This window comes from Amblyomma americanum, chromosome 4 (assembly GCF_052857255.1).
Source record: "Amblyomma americanum isolate KBUSLIRL-KWMA chromosome 4, ASM5285725v1, whole genome shotgun sequence".
NCBI lineage: Eukaryota > Metazoa > Arthropoda > Arachnida > Ixodida > Ixodidae > Amblyomma > Amblyomma americanum.
In genome coordinates this window covers 84,324,319-84,337,051 of record NC_135500.1, presented here as the reverse complement: position 1 = coordinate 84,337,051, position 12,733 = coordinate 84,324,319, and the positions used below count along the sequence as shown (strand labels likewise).

At 48.1% G+C, this 12,733-nt stretch overlaps 1 pseudogene; it reads left to right on the top strand.

The window, feature by feature from the left end:
* Positions 1–3,541: 3,541 nt before the first annotated feature.
* On the top strand, positions 3,542–4,537 carry LOC144130221 (uncharacterized; annotated as a pseudogene).
* The last annotated feature ends 8,196 nt before the right edge of the window (positions 4,538–12,733 follow it).

The following is a 12,733-nucleotide window of genomic DNA, read 5'->3' as shown; positions in this document are numbered from 1 at the left end:
AATGTCTTTTAGGTCGTTATAGTTATTTACGAGACGTCTGCAGTTCCAGTGTATTATTAAAGCCATCTTAATGTTGTGTGCGTGTGTGCAGATAAAATTAGATTAGATAACTTTGATTTGGCCCTTTGACTCGGAGCCTCACATTTTTTTGATCGAACCAAAGACCTCCGCCGTCCGTCCGATGTGGACGGCACGGGGCTGCCCTGGGTCGTGTCCATCGCCTCAGCAGAAGCGCTGGATGACCGTGCAGGATGCACGCTGACTTTTGAGTTAGACCTCGACCTGTGGGAAGAGGTCTTGAGGCCCGCTGACCCGGGGGTCTGCGCAGCCTGCTTTGGGGTTGGCGGAGTAGTATCAGCTACTCCACCAGGGGGCGCGGATGGCCCTGCCATAGGCCTACTGCGTGCGGCCTGGACAGGTGCCGAAGCCTGGTGTGATGCGCCGCGCCCACGCACCACATCGGCGAAGGTTGTTTTCGCAGTGAAGGAGAATCGGTTTGTTTCGGCGTATCGCCTTCTCGCTTCCTTGAAAGAAATGTTTCAAGTGGTTTTCAGAGTAATTATTTCTTTTTCTTTTTTCCAGGACGGACAAGCCCTGGAGTATGCAGCATGGTCTCCCTCACAATTTGTGCACCGCGGGGCAGCAACACATTCATCTGACTGGTGGTCCTTCGAGGAGCATTTCGTGCAAGTTTTGCGGCCGCGACAACTCTGTGAGCCGTGGCCGAAAATCTGGCAATTGAAACATCTGCGTGGGTTGGGTATATATGGCCTTACATTTATTTTCAGGTACCCGACTTCAGTGCTTTCAGGTAGTGTGCTGGTGTTGAAAGTGAGGATCATGTGTTTCGTATCTATTTCCTTGTTATCCTTCCGGATCTTTATCCGCTGAACATTTATGACATCTTGGTCGGCAAGGCCTTCAAGCATTTCTTTTTCAGAGAGGGGAACAAAATCAATTTCTGATATGACGCCTCGGACTGTGTTCAAAGATCGGTTGACGTGATGGAGACAGGAATCTCCCCTATCGATACAATGTTTGCGAGTTTCGAGTGCTGGACAGTGTCACGCATTTCGAGCAGTAAGTCGCCACTAGCCATTTTTGATACCTTATACCCAAACCCCAAGGTATCTGTCAGGCACTTTGCTACCAAGAATGGGGAAATCAGTCTTGCTTGTTGTTCTTCAGCTTTGCTGTGAATGACATGAAATTTTGGGAATGACACTTTTTTTTGAAAAAAATCATCGTTCCGCCCTCTTTTTAGAGAGCGATCAGGTTTGGAATGGAGGGGAGCCATAAAAAAATTTAGTTTTTCAGCCATGGTGCCAGCCACCCACCACGGAGCTCAACAAGGGGACGGGACAGAAACGTGCACGCATGTCCTGCCCACGCCAGCTGTACACCTCAACTATAACCAAATATGACGAAACCCAGGGTAGTTCGCCACACAAGGTTAACCCTAGCCGCCCATGAAGAAATGAAAAAACCAAGAAACGACGAGGAGACAGGACAGTAGTCAGAAAGAAGACAGGAAAGTAAAAGATGTAGAGGAGGACAGGAAAAGGCGACTGCCGATTTCCCCCGGTTAGGTCAGGCCGGAGGTGCCGTCTACAGGAAGCTGGGGCCAAAGTGGTGTGTTGCCTCCGCCGAGGGGCCTCAGAGGTCCAAACACTCGGCATCGGCTCAACCACTAGGATCCCCTTTTCCCCGGACACGGCGATGCCACGCACGGCGAGGCGCGGGTGCTCGGGTCCGTGGTGATGCACTGTTCACCAACATCCCCTGCGGGGATGTCCCTTCGGATGCTCGGGAACCCGTGGGGTCACCACTCACCAACGCCTGCAACTTCCAGACGCCCCCCTTCGGGGATATCGAGAAGTGTGAAGTGCTCATAACATGGGAGGCGGGGAGTCTGCACTGGACGATAGATTATGCACTAATGTCACAGAGGATGTATAATAGAATAGGGGTAATGAGCATAGATGAACATGGTTCCGGAAGTCTAGGTAGTGACCACAAGCGTATCAAGTTGAGCTTCAGAAGAGGAACCAATGTAGGACTGAAGCGAGATGAACAATCAGAGGGGAATTTTTACTCAGAAAAGCAATTGGAAGTAGCAGCCAAACAAATCGAGAAAGTAATCTTTGAGGATAGTGAAACAGAATGGACTTATACCAAATTAACTCGATTACTGGAGCTAGAGCTAGCTAAGGTGCGAGTAAAGCTAAAAGAGATTAGATGCAAACCCAAGAGTTGGTGGGATGAGGAGGTCAAGAGGGCAATAGAAAAGCGCAAGGAAGCATCCAGGGAGCACAGATATTCCAAGAAGAGGGGGGAACCAAAACCCGAAGTAGACAGAAAATGGGATACCTTCATAAAGTGTAGAAGGGACGCATCCTATTTGATTAATGAGAAAATTAGAAGCAAGGGTGCCCAATGGATGTCAAAAGTAAATAAGGATATAAAAGCAGCTCAAAAATTCTCGAAACATCCAAATGCAATGAGGAATAAGATTAGGCCCGAACAAAAATTTATTACAGATGAAGGTATTCAACTAGAAGGGGAAGCAATAAATCACATAGGAACAAGGATGACAGAAAAATTTAAAGAACGGAATGTTTACATAATTTATCGAAGGAGGATAGACCGGTTACTGGAATAGCTTCACTTGAAGAGTGGGAAAGGGCAGAGAAAAAGGTTCCTAGTGGCACATCAACAGGACCAGACGGTATCCCGATTATGTTTATAAAGAAGCTAGTACCAAAATCCAAGCAAACGTTAAACATTAATACAGGTAGTTAACAAAATGATAGTGAATGAGAAAGTCCCCGATGAATGGTGATTAAGTAGAATGAACATGATATATAAGGGTAAGGGGGACAAACCTGACGTAACTATCGTCCCATAACAGTGACATCTTTAGTTTGCAGGGTGGTGATGCAGATTATAAAGGATAGATTGCAGGCTTGCGTGGAGAAAGAGGGGGTGCTAGGGGAACTACAAAATGGGTTCCGGAAACAAAGGAGGTTGGAGGACAACCTATTTTGATTGACGCAGTGTATAGAGATTGCTGAAAAGGAACACAGGCCCCTATGGCTAGCATTTCTGGATATTAGGGGAGCCTATGACTACGTTATTCAAGTGTATTTGTGGGACATACTGGGCACATTAGATGTGGGAGATGGAGTAATTAATTCTTTAAAAGATATATATAAAGGTAACAGAGTGCTCATAAAATGGGAAAAAAATGTATCAGGGCCTGTAGAGATACAGCAGGGCTTAGGCAAGGATGTCCTCTGTCCCCTTTGTTGTTCATGTTGTACGTGCAAGGGTTAGAGACCAAGCTAGAGGAACGGACTAGGCTTCAACCTTTCCTTTTTCAAGCAAGGGGAATGGACTAAACATTCATTACCGGGACTAATATACGCGGACGATATAGTGATAATGGCTGACAACAGGGAAGACCTGCAGAAGTTGTTAGACACGCAGTACAGAGGGAGATAGATTAGGCTTCAAGTATAGTAAGGAAAAATCTGCAGTCATGATATTTAATGAAAAGGGCGGCGAGCATAGAATACAGGAGTTCGTGCTAAATGTAGTGAATGAGTACAAGTATCTTGGGGTGTGGATAAATAACAGTGCTGAGTATCTGACAGAGCATGAAAAATATGTAATGAATAAAGCTAGTAGGAATGCAGCTGTCATGAAAAATAGGGCACTGTGGAATTACAATAAGTATGAGGTGGTAAGAGGGATCTGGAAAGGGGTGATGGTCCCTAGCCTGACCTTCGGTAATGCGGTCCTGTGTATGAGGCCAGATGTTCAAGCAAGGCTAGAAATTAAACAACGGGGAGTAGGGAGGTTAGCTTTGGGAGCACATGGCAATACACCAAATCAGGGGGTACAGGGTGATATGGGATGGGCGTTTTTCGAGAGCAGAGAGGCTAGCAGTAAGATAGCATTTGAGGAACGATTGAGAAAAATGGAGGAAAAGCCATGGGCTAGGAAAGTTTTCAGATACCTGTATATAAAGAATGTTGACACGAAATGGAGAAAGCGAACTAGAAAATTGACAAGCAAATATCTGTACAGCAGTAAGGGGGCAAATCAGCAACTATCGAATAAGAAAAAGGTTAAAGAAACAGAGAGAGCTCTGTGAAAAACAGGGATGCTGACGAAATCGGCACTGGGAACATACCGGACCTTTAAACAGGAAATTGTAAAAGAAAATATCTATGATAATTGTAGGGGAAGCTCTTTGTTATTTGAGGCCAGGACTGGAGTTTTGCGGACTAAGACGTATAGAGTCAGGTACCATGAGATAGACACTTTGTGCATTGCGTGCTGAGAGGAGGAGGAAACGGCTGAACACTTGATACTTTTCTGTAAAGGGCTTCACCCTACAGTGGAAAGCAGCGGGGCTGACTTACCCAAGGCATTTGGGTTTAGGGATTGTGAAGGGAAAGTGGGTTTTAAGAGGTTAGAAATAACCAAGCGAAGGTTATACGATTGGTGGCTAAAAGCAAGACAGGAGTAAAATTTCAGAAGACATGGCTAGGTGGCTTGAGCCACCGCCCGATTTAAAGGGTTCAGCCGTATCCATCCATCCATCCATCCATCCATAGCCCCGCCCACAAGATCTGCGCCGGCGCGGAGGGCCGACAAACGAAAAAAACGCCGCCTGGCTTTTCGACCCTTCGAAGAGGCCCTTCCAAAACCCGCGTCGTCTGCTAGCGGAGAGGCGCACCGGCGGGCCGCCTCGGCTTCTGGCCTGGAATCATCGGCACAAGCCGTGTCGTCTGCTAGCAATGAGGCGCCCCCGCAGGCAGCGCTGTCAACTGAGCAGAGGCCATTGACGCAAGCAGAGTCACTTGCCGGCGGCACGCCGCAAGAAGAAGTGCACATGGCAAACACACATGCCTGGAGCGCACATCCAACTATCCCTGCGCCCATGGCAAGAACTTCCCTGCCCGCGCAGGCTGAAACCCTCCGAACGAAAACTGAGGCGGTACTCTTCCGGCCAAGGGAGAGGTAAGGCAATTTCCTGGCATTGTCCAGGGAAGTCATCGGGGCTCAGCTCTCTAAACTGCCGGAAGTTAGCAACGTTTGCGTTAATTTTCGTCGGAACGTGGTTGCCGTAGGGCCGTTTCACATGCTGCGAATTTCACCGCGCGGCACTGCGCATTGGTTCGCTCTGGGGCGGAGAGGGCCGCCGCTCCTGCCGCAGACGGCTTGCGAACGATTTCCGTCCGGTTGGAATTCGCAGCGTCGGTGTGTTCGCGCTGCGACTGACCAATAGGGAGCATCCTTTGCTTGGCTCCCCGCCAGGCTTGGCTTGGCCAGCTATGGCTGTCATTGCAATCACGCCTCACTGGTCTGACGTCACTTGCGGTCACGTGCCACAGCTGAAGCGGCGCCGCGGCAAACACAAAGTGTGTTTTGGTCCGTCGCGTACGCACATGGTCGCATCATGGCATCCGGCGTCAGCGCTTACGAAGCAAGCCGTGCTTCCTTTAATGAGGCATTGATTGATGAGGTGGCGAAGCGGCCTCTTTTGTGGAATACGACAGCAAAAGAGTACAGGAAAAGTAACAAGAGTACACTTTGGGAAGAAATACGGGACGCCTTGATGCAAATCGACCCCACAGGTGAGTACCCGTATGTTTTTGTCCGCTGTCCCCCCATTTTTCTTTTTATAGGTTTGTTAATTGCGATGTCAAAGCGGTAATCACAAGCAATTGTGCTTCCCCTGTACTAAATGTATCCGGCAGACAGCGAGGAATTGGCGGAAGCTTGTTAAGACGTTCAGCAGAATATATATACACGTTGATTCTCGGCACCCAGCAGCCGTACTCTGCCTCGCTTCCTTTCACAAAAAAATAACTAGATCGTTAAAGCAGAACGTACCGTGCTCTTTGTTATGAAATAAACCGCGCAGTACAAATATTGGTGGAGTGATGCATTGCGATTTTGCACCGGACTCGCCCAAACAGCGTGTCCTCCGTATATGTTTGGCTCGAGGCATAACGCTTTTCTGCCATTGTTTACATTCCGCGGCAGCCAACGGCGCCACGTGGGCTTGTGCTTCACTTCTGTTTCTTAAAAAAAAAATGAAATTCAAGTATGCCGTACATGACATTTTACCGCCGAGAACGTGACAAATGCGCCAGTTTTGGCTACAATTTCCGATGGCGGCGAAATGCCAAAAATAATTTCGTGCTGTACACTAAATCAACCTAAGTGACCAAGAATTATTCTGGGTCGTTTTTGTTGTGTCGGCCGCTGTGTCATTGTGCGGGCGAGACTTGTTAACCCTGCTGGATAGGGCTGGTGTTCCGGTACTGCAAGTCGGTAAAAGAGAAGCGCCGGTGGCGGGTGAAGCCATCAACCACATCAACGACTTACGCAGTAACTACGAGGATGTTTTCTCGGAGGAATTGGGCCTGATGAAGGGACCGCCAGCCAGCTTGGTGCTGAGGGACGGAGCGGTTAGCAAGTTTTGCAAACCGCGACCGCTTCCGTACGCGCTCCGCGACAAAGTGGCTAAAGAGTTGGATCGCCTAGTGTCACTAGGCATAATTTCGCCCATAAAACATTCGGACTGGGCGACCCACATAGTACCAGTGCTTAAAAAAGATGACACAGTCCGGATTTGCGGGAATTTTAAGGCCACCTTGAATCAGGTTTGTGCAGTTGAGCAGTATCCCCTTTCGGTGATTGAAGACATGTTCGCGTCGTTAAGCGGTGGTGAAGTCTTCAGTACACTCGACCTGAAAGATGCCTACAACCAGGTGGCACTAGACGAAGCTTCACGCAAGCTGTGCGTGATTAATACGCACCAAGGGCTCTTATGTTACAACAGGCTGCCGTTTGGCATTTCCTCTGCTCCTGCTATCTTTCAAAGGAAGATGGATACCATACTAGCGGGCCTGCCTGGAGTGCAGGCATACTTAGATGACGTGCTTGTGTCTGAAAAGGCGGCACACAAAGGAGCTCGGCTGAAAACAGTGTTGCAGCGATTTCGAGAGCACGGCGTAAAGCTGCGATACGACAAATGCAATTTCAACCAGCTATCGGTTACTTATCTGGGACACATTTTCGATCGCCTCAGTCTTCACCCGACGGAAAAGAACGTGGAAGCTATCATGAACGCACCGAGCCCTCGTAATGTGAGCGAGCTGCGTTCATTTGTCGGAATGCTAACATTTTATTCAAGGTTTCAGCCGAACATGTCAACAGTGTTGTCCCAGTTATATCAGTTACTAGAAAAGAATGCGCGATGGCAGTGGAACCACCCCCAGGAAACTGCGTTCGTCAAGGCCAAGCAGTGTCTGAAGGATGCCGGAGTGCTTGCCCATTTTGACCCGTCAAAGGAGCTGAAACTAGAGTGCGACGTTACCCTTCCCTTACGGCACGGTTCAGGTGTCCAACGATATATGAGACAGATACTGCGCCATTTCCTTTCCCCAAAAACCAATTATTATTAGAGTGCGACGCTTCCCCACACGGCATTGGCGCAGTACTGTTTCATACAGTAGGAAGCGTACACAGACCGATCGGATTCCGTTCAAGGACTCTCACGAACGCCGAGCGGAATTACTCGCAGCTGGAGCGTGAGGCGCTGGCACTAGTTTTTGGTGTCACGAGGATCCGAGACTATCTGTTGGGCCGTGAATTCACCTTAGTTACAGACCACCGGCCGCTCCTCGGATTGCTAAGGCCCGACCGCCCGACACCCTCTATGGCTGCAGCCCGCATTCAGCGTTGGGCACTCTATCTCGGAGGATATCGTTACAAACTTCAGTACACTCCCGGAAGGCAACTGCTGAACTCGGACGCCCTCAGCAGGCTTCCGCTGCAATCACGCGGTCCTAGTATAGAGCCCCAAGAGCCGCAAGAGTACGTTTTTTCTTTGGAAAGCCTAGAGGAATGCACAGTCACGACACGAGAGCTGAAGGACCTTACAGCCGTCGACTCGACACTAGATCGCGTCAAGCATTACGTGCTACATAGTTGGCCTAGAAGCTCGAAAGGCCTTGAGCCGTGCTTGGCGGTATTTTTTGACCGTCGACTTGAGTTGTCCTTGGCACATGGGTTAATTTATTGGGGCCATCGAGTGGTTATATCTGCCGGTGCGCGAAAAAGATTGCTGCAGCTGCTGCATGAAACCCACCAAGGGTCTTCGCCGATGAAATCCATTGCGCGATCGTTGTTTTGGTGGCCAGGCCTAGACCGAGAGATTGAGAGAATGTCGGCTCAGTGCAAGAATTGCATAGACAATTTGCCTATGCCGCCAGCCGCTCCAACCGCAAGCTGGCCACAAACATTTGAGAAGTGGTCGCGTATTCATGTGGATTTTCCCGGACCGATAGAAGGCAAGATGGTACTTGTGCTAATCGATTCGCACACCAAGTGGATAGAAGCGCTTCCTCTGAAGCAAGCTACCACGTCAGCTACAATCCATTGTTTGCGGGGCATATTCAGCCGGTTTGGCGTGCCCAGAACGATAGTTTCCGGTAACGGAACACAATTCACTGGTCGTGAATTTGCAGCATTTGTTGAGAACAACAACATGTCGCACATTAGGACCGCCCCCTTCCACCCGCAATCTAATGGGGCTGCTGAAAGAGCTGTCCGAACGGTGAAAGATGGTCTCCGGAAGTTGAGGGGAGGCAAATTTTAGCACAAACTTATCCGTGTACTGCTCAATTACAGAAGGACGCCCCAGAAGGGCAGGAAGTCGCCATCAGAGATGTTTCTAGGATACCAGATTAGATCGCGCCTGGATACGTGTTTCCCAAAGGAATGTGGAGACGCACCGTTTGATAGCCAGGAGTGGCTGCCCCAACTGAAGAGTCATGTGCACGTTCGCAACTATGGGACTGGAGACAAATGGATAACAGGACATGTGACATCTACATCTGGAACCAGAATGGTTACAGTAGAAACACCTGGAGCAATTGTCCGGTGGCACGTGGACCAGGTACGTCTTCGGCCTACAGAAACACAGTCACCCGACGCTGCGGAAGACGCGCGCCCGGACGGCGCTAGATTCAGGCCAGAGGAATCCGTATCGCAGGTCGATATGAGACTGGAAGCATCTGCTTTGCCGCCTGCAGTTGAGGACCATCATTCTGACAGCGCCTCCCCAGCACTGGCACCAACCGGAGCAGTAGTGCTAAGCGAACCCGCTCAAGTCCTACGACGTTCGACGAGGACACCAGTTGACCGATACACCAGTTGACCGATTTTAGGAGGAAGAAGTGTTGTGTCGGCCGCTGTGTCATTGTGCGGGCTACACACTGCGCAAGCGTGAAGTTTCTTTCCATCTCGCCGTGTCTCCTCTCCATTCCCTCTCCCTCCTATTGCTTGCTATATAACCACCCCCAGTTGACAATAAAAATTGGTTGCTACCTGTCTCGTTCACAGGCGTGTAAGCTCGTTCTGTTCCTGTCGTGGCCTATCGGGCGCGGCTATGCAACAGTTTTGCTCTGCTGACATTTCTCTTCTCAAACGTCGAAACGCAATATCTCGGCACCGACCGCTACCAAACAGCATGCACGTTTATGTCTCATCTGTAAAGCAGCACTGAAAATATTAGATAATTCATTCGCAAATTTATTGCGCATGGTAACTGCTTTTATGGCAGCATGTTTCCAGTCCAAGTTCTGTTCCTGAAAGCTGACTCCTGGAATGCACAGTGCACTTTCTTGCGCACGCTGGAAAGCATTTTGACCTTTTTTTTTTGCTCGCTATTTCATGTTTAACTGATTTTCGCAATGTTTGCAGTATCTGTGGAGATTGTTCAGACGAGGTAGCGAAATCTGAAGGACACCTATAGAAAAAAACTATGAGAGATCCAAGCCAGCACGAGGAGTGGAGCAGGAGCCAACCCAAAAAGCAAAACTTGGCAATACTTGGATAGGATGCGGTTCCTGAAGGACCAAATGGATCTGCGCCAGTAAGTAGCACTCCAATGTCTTCTGAGAACCAACTTTATGCACTTTTTTTGCTTGCTAGTTGTGACATAAAAATATAGGGACGAAGGTTTACAGACAAGTGGGTTTAATTGCCATGTTCTTCGGTGAAGCCAAGGTTATCACAGTGCTGCCAGCAAAGACTCATTGAGTCAAATACTATGCTGTGTATGTAATCAATACTTACACATGGCATTCAACCAGCAGAGGACACAGCAGTGTCGAACCAGAACTGCTGCCTGAAGGTGGAGACCAAAGTCAGCCAGAATCACCACAATAGGCTTTTGAAGAAATTTTTGCGTCGCCAGACAATGCACAAGCATGGGCTGCTGATCCAAGCTCCTCATATGAAGCACCATGCACCTAACAACAGACATAAATGCAGAGGCCTACGAAACGAAGAAAAGGCCAACAAGCACTTGATCTAGTCAATTCTGAACTCAGTGCTGTGAGAAGTGCTCTTGTTGCTCATAAACCTATAGACCATAACGAGCATTTCCTTTTGTCCCTCAAGCCATACATGGACACAGTGCCAAATGCCATGCGATACCACCTTCAATTGGAGCTGCTTAACATTATTGGCCAGTATAGCGAAGGTGTGTACCCAAGGAACCTTGTTGTGACCCCTCCGTGAAAAAGTAGTACATGTGCCAAGTTTTCGAGTTATAGCGCATCACATGAGAAAGGAGTGTGATGCGCTATAACTCGAAAACATGAACAAACAAGCCAAAGGCTCTCTGTTACGTGTTACGTCTTTTATTTCACATGCCAAAGCACAGCGTATAGCAATGTAAAAGTCATTAAAAGCAAAAACACCTGATACAGCGCCGCAAGTGCAACATTTATGTATTAAAATATTTACAAAGCATTTGAATAGCCACTACCATCACACTGCATACATGGCTGCACTGTTGATCAGCATGCGGCACCACCTGCAAATGGAGCGGCTGAACATTGCCGAGCAATACAGATAAGGGCTGTATCCCACGCTTGTATTGTTGTACCATAAAACAACAAACATAAATGTATAACTGTTCTAGCTATGAAAAAAAGAATGAAGAAGTCATGCCAAACCATTGCCTTGCATGTCCTGCCACCTGTACAGTGGTGTGAATGTACTTAATCCTTCAATGCAATGCCAAATTTGCACTAAAACGTGTTTTTCTGAGATAAAATGCCCACTATCTTCCGCTGGTTGCCTATTGAATAAAAAAGCAATCCGAACTGTGCAATGGCTTGGGCCTTCCATGCATGCAAGTTCCCTTGTAGAACTTTTGAGGGGGCTAGGATAAAAGCACAATGTGCCTTCGAAGACGACCTCCAACAACAGTCGTGGGGATGATGAGCAGGTCATGATTATACATAGTTGAAACAGAAGGTTACTTTCAAGTGAGGCTACTGGAACCCCCACACAAGCACAGCTACTGCAGAGAAGCAAGTTCAAGTCAGGATCAGTAAAGAGATACCGCTAACAGAATTTGTAACTGCCATTTTCAAATAAAAGTTGCATATGTAGAGAAAGGGTGCCCGTGTGCTATCTTGGCCGTGGCAGTCCAATTTCAATGGAGGCAAAATGCTAGACAACCATGTGCTGCATGACATCAGTGCACGTTAAAGAACCCTAGGTGGTCGAAATTACTGGAGCTTTGCACTAGAGCGTTTCACATAGTCGCAGTCACTTTGGGACGTCAAACCCCATAAACCTAAATAATTGGTATGCTGTGCAACATCAGTTCACATTACGAACCCCAAGTAGCTGAAATGAATCCAGAGCCCTCCCCTATGGTGACTTTTAGCCGATATGCAGCTTATGAGAGGTTTAACCCATATATGCCCAAACTTCAGAAAAATTAAATTTATGTTCAGAGTCGTCCTTTTATTGATAGAAATATTTTTCTCAATACGAACATTTGAGCCATCTATGCAGACAGCGTAGTGTGGTAGAAACGAATGTACACATCATTCCTGAGCTGCCGTAGTGGGCTTCCCATTCTTCTTAAGTTTACTAGTTTGCGTCTACACCCCTAGTACATAACACTGTAGCAGGCGAAGAGGTCAGGGTACTAAGCAAATGTGCTATCTGTTGCGTGTAGTAATGTTTGAAACATTTGACGCCAGCTCAAATGTCACATTTCTCATCACATATGGTGGTTTTCCCATGGCACTGTGCTAATCTTGTATGCTTTTCTTGCACTCACAATGTTGTCGGTGGGGTTGTCAGCTTGCTGCTTTCAGAGACGACTGGCGGCTCTCTCAGAATGCACACAATGTTACACTTGTGCGGGAAACTTCAGAGGCTATTGAACATATACTAACGCTCGGCTGCTCACCCAAAAGACACGGGTTCGATCCCGGCTGCAGTGGTCGATTTTTGATGGAGGCTAAATTCTAGAGGCCTGTGTACTATGCGATGTCAGTGCACGTCAAAGAACTCCAGGTGGTCGAAACTTCTGGAGCCCTTCACTACGGTGTCCCTCATAGCCTGAGTCCCTTTGGGACGTCACAACCTCATAAACCATAAATAAAACTAATGGGTACAAGCTTCTACACACTGAACTTTTAAGCTACTGTGCACAAAAAACTGTCCCACATGTAGCACCTCAGGCATATATGGGTTAACCCAATTTATCCAATGCTGAAGATGGCACTCCACAGACCTTGCATTATGGCCGCAATCCAGCAGACGCACGCTGCCATGGTACAGCACCGGCAGCACTCACAAAATACGAACAAAAAATATCCCGTGCTTCGGAAGC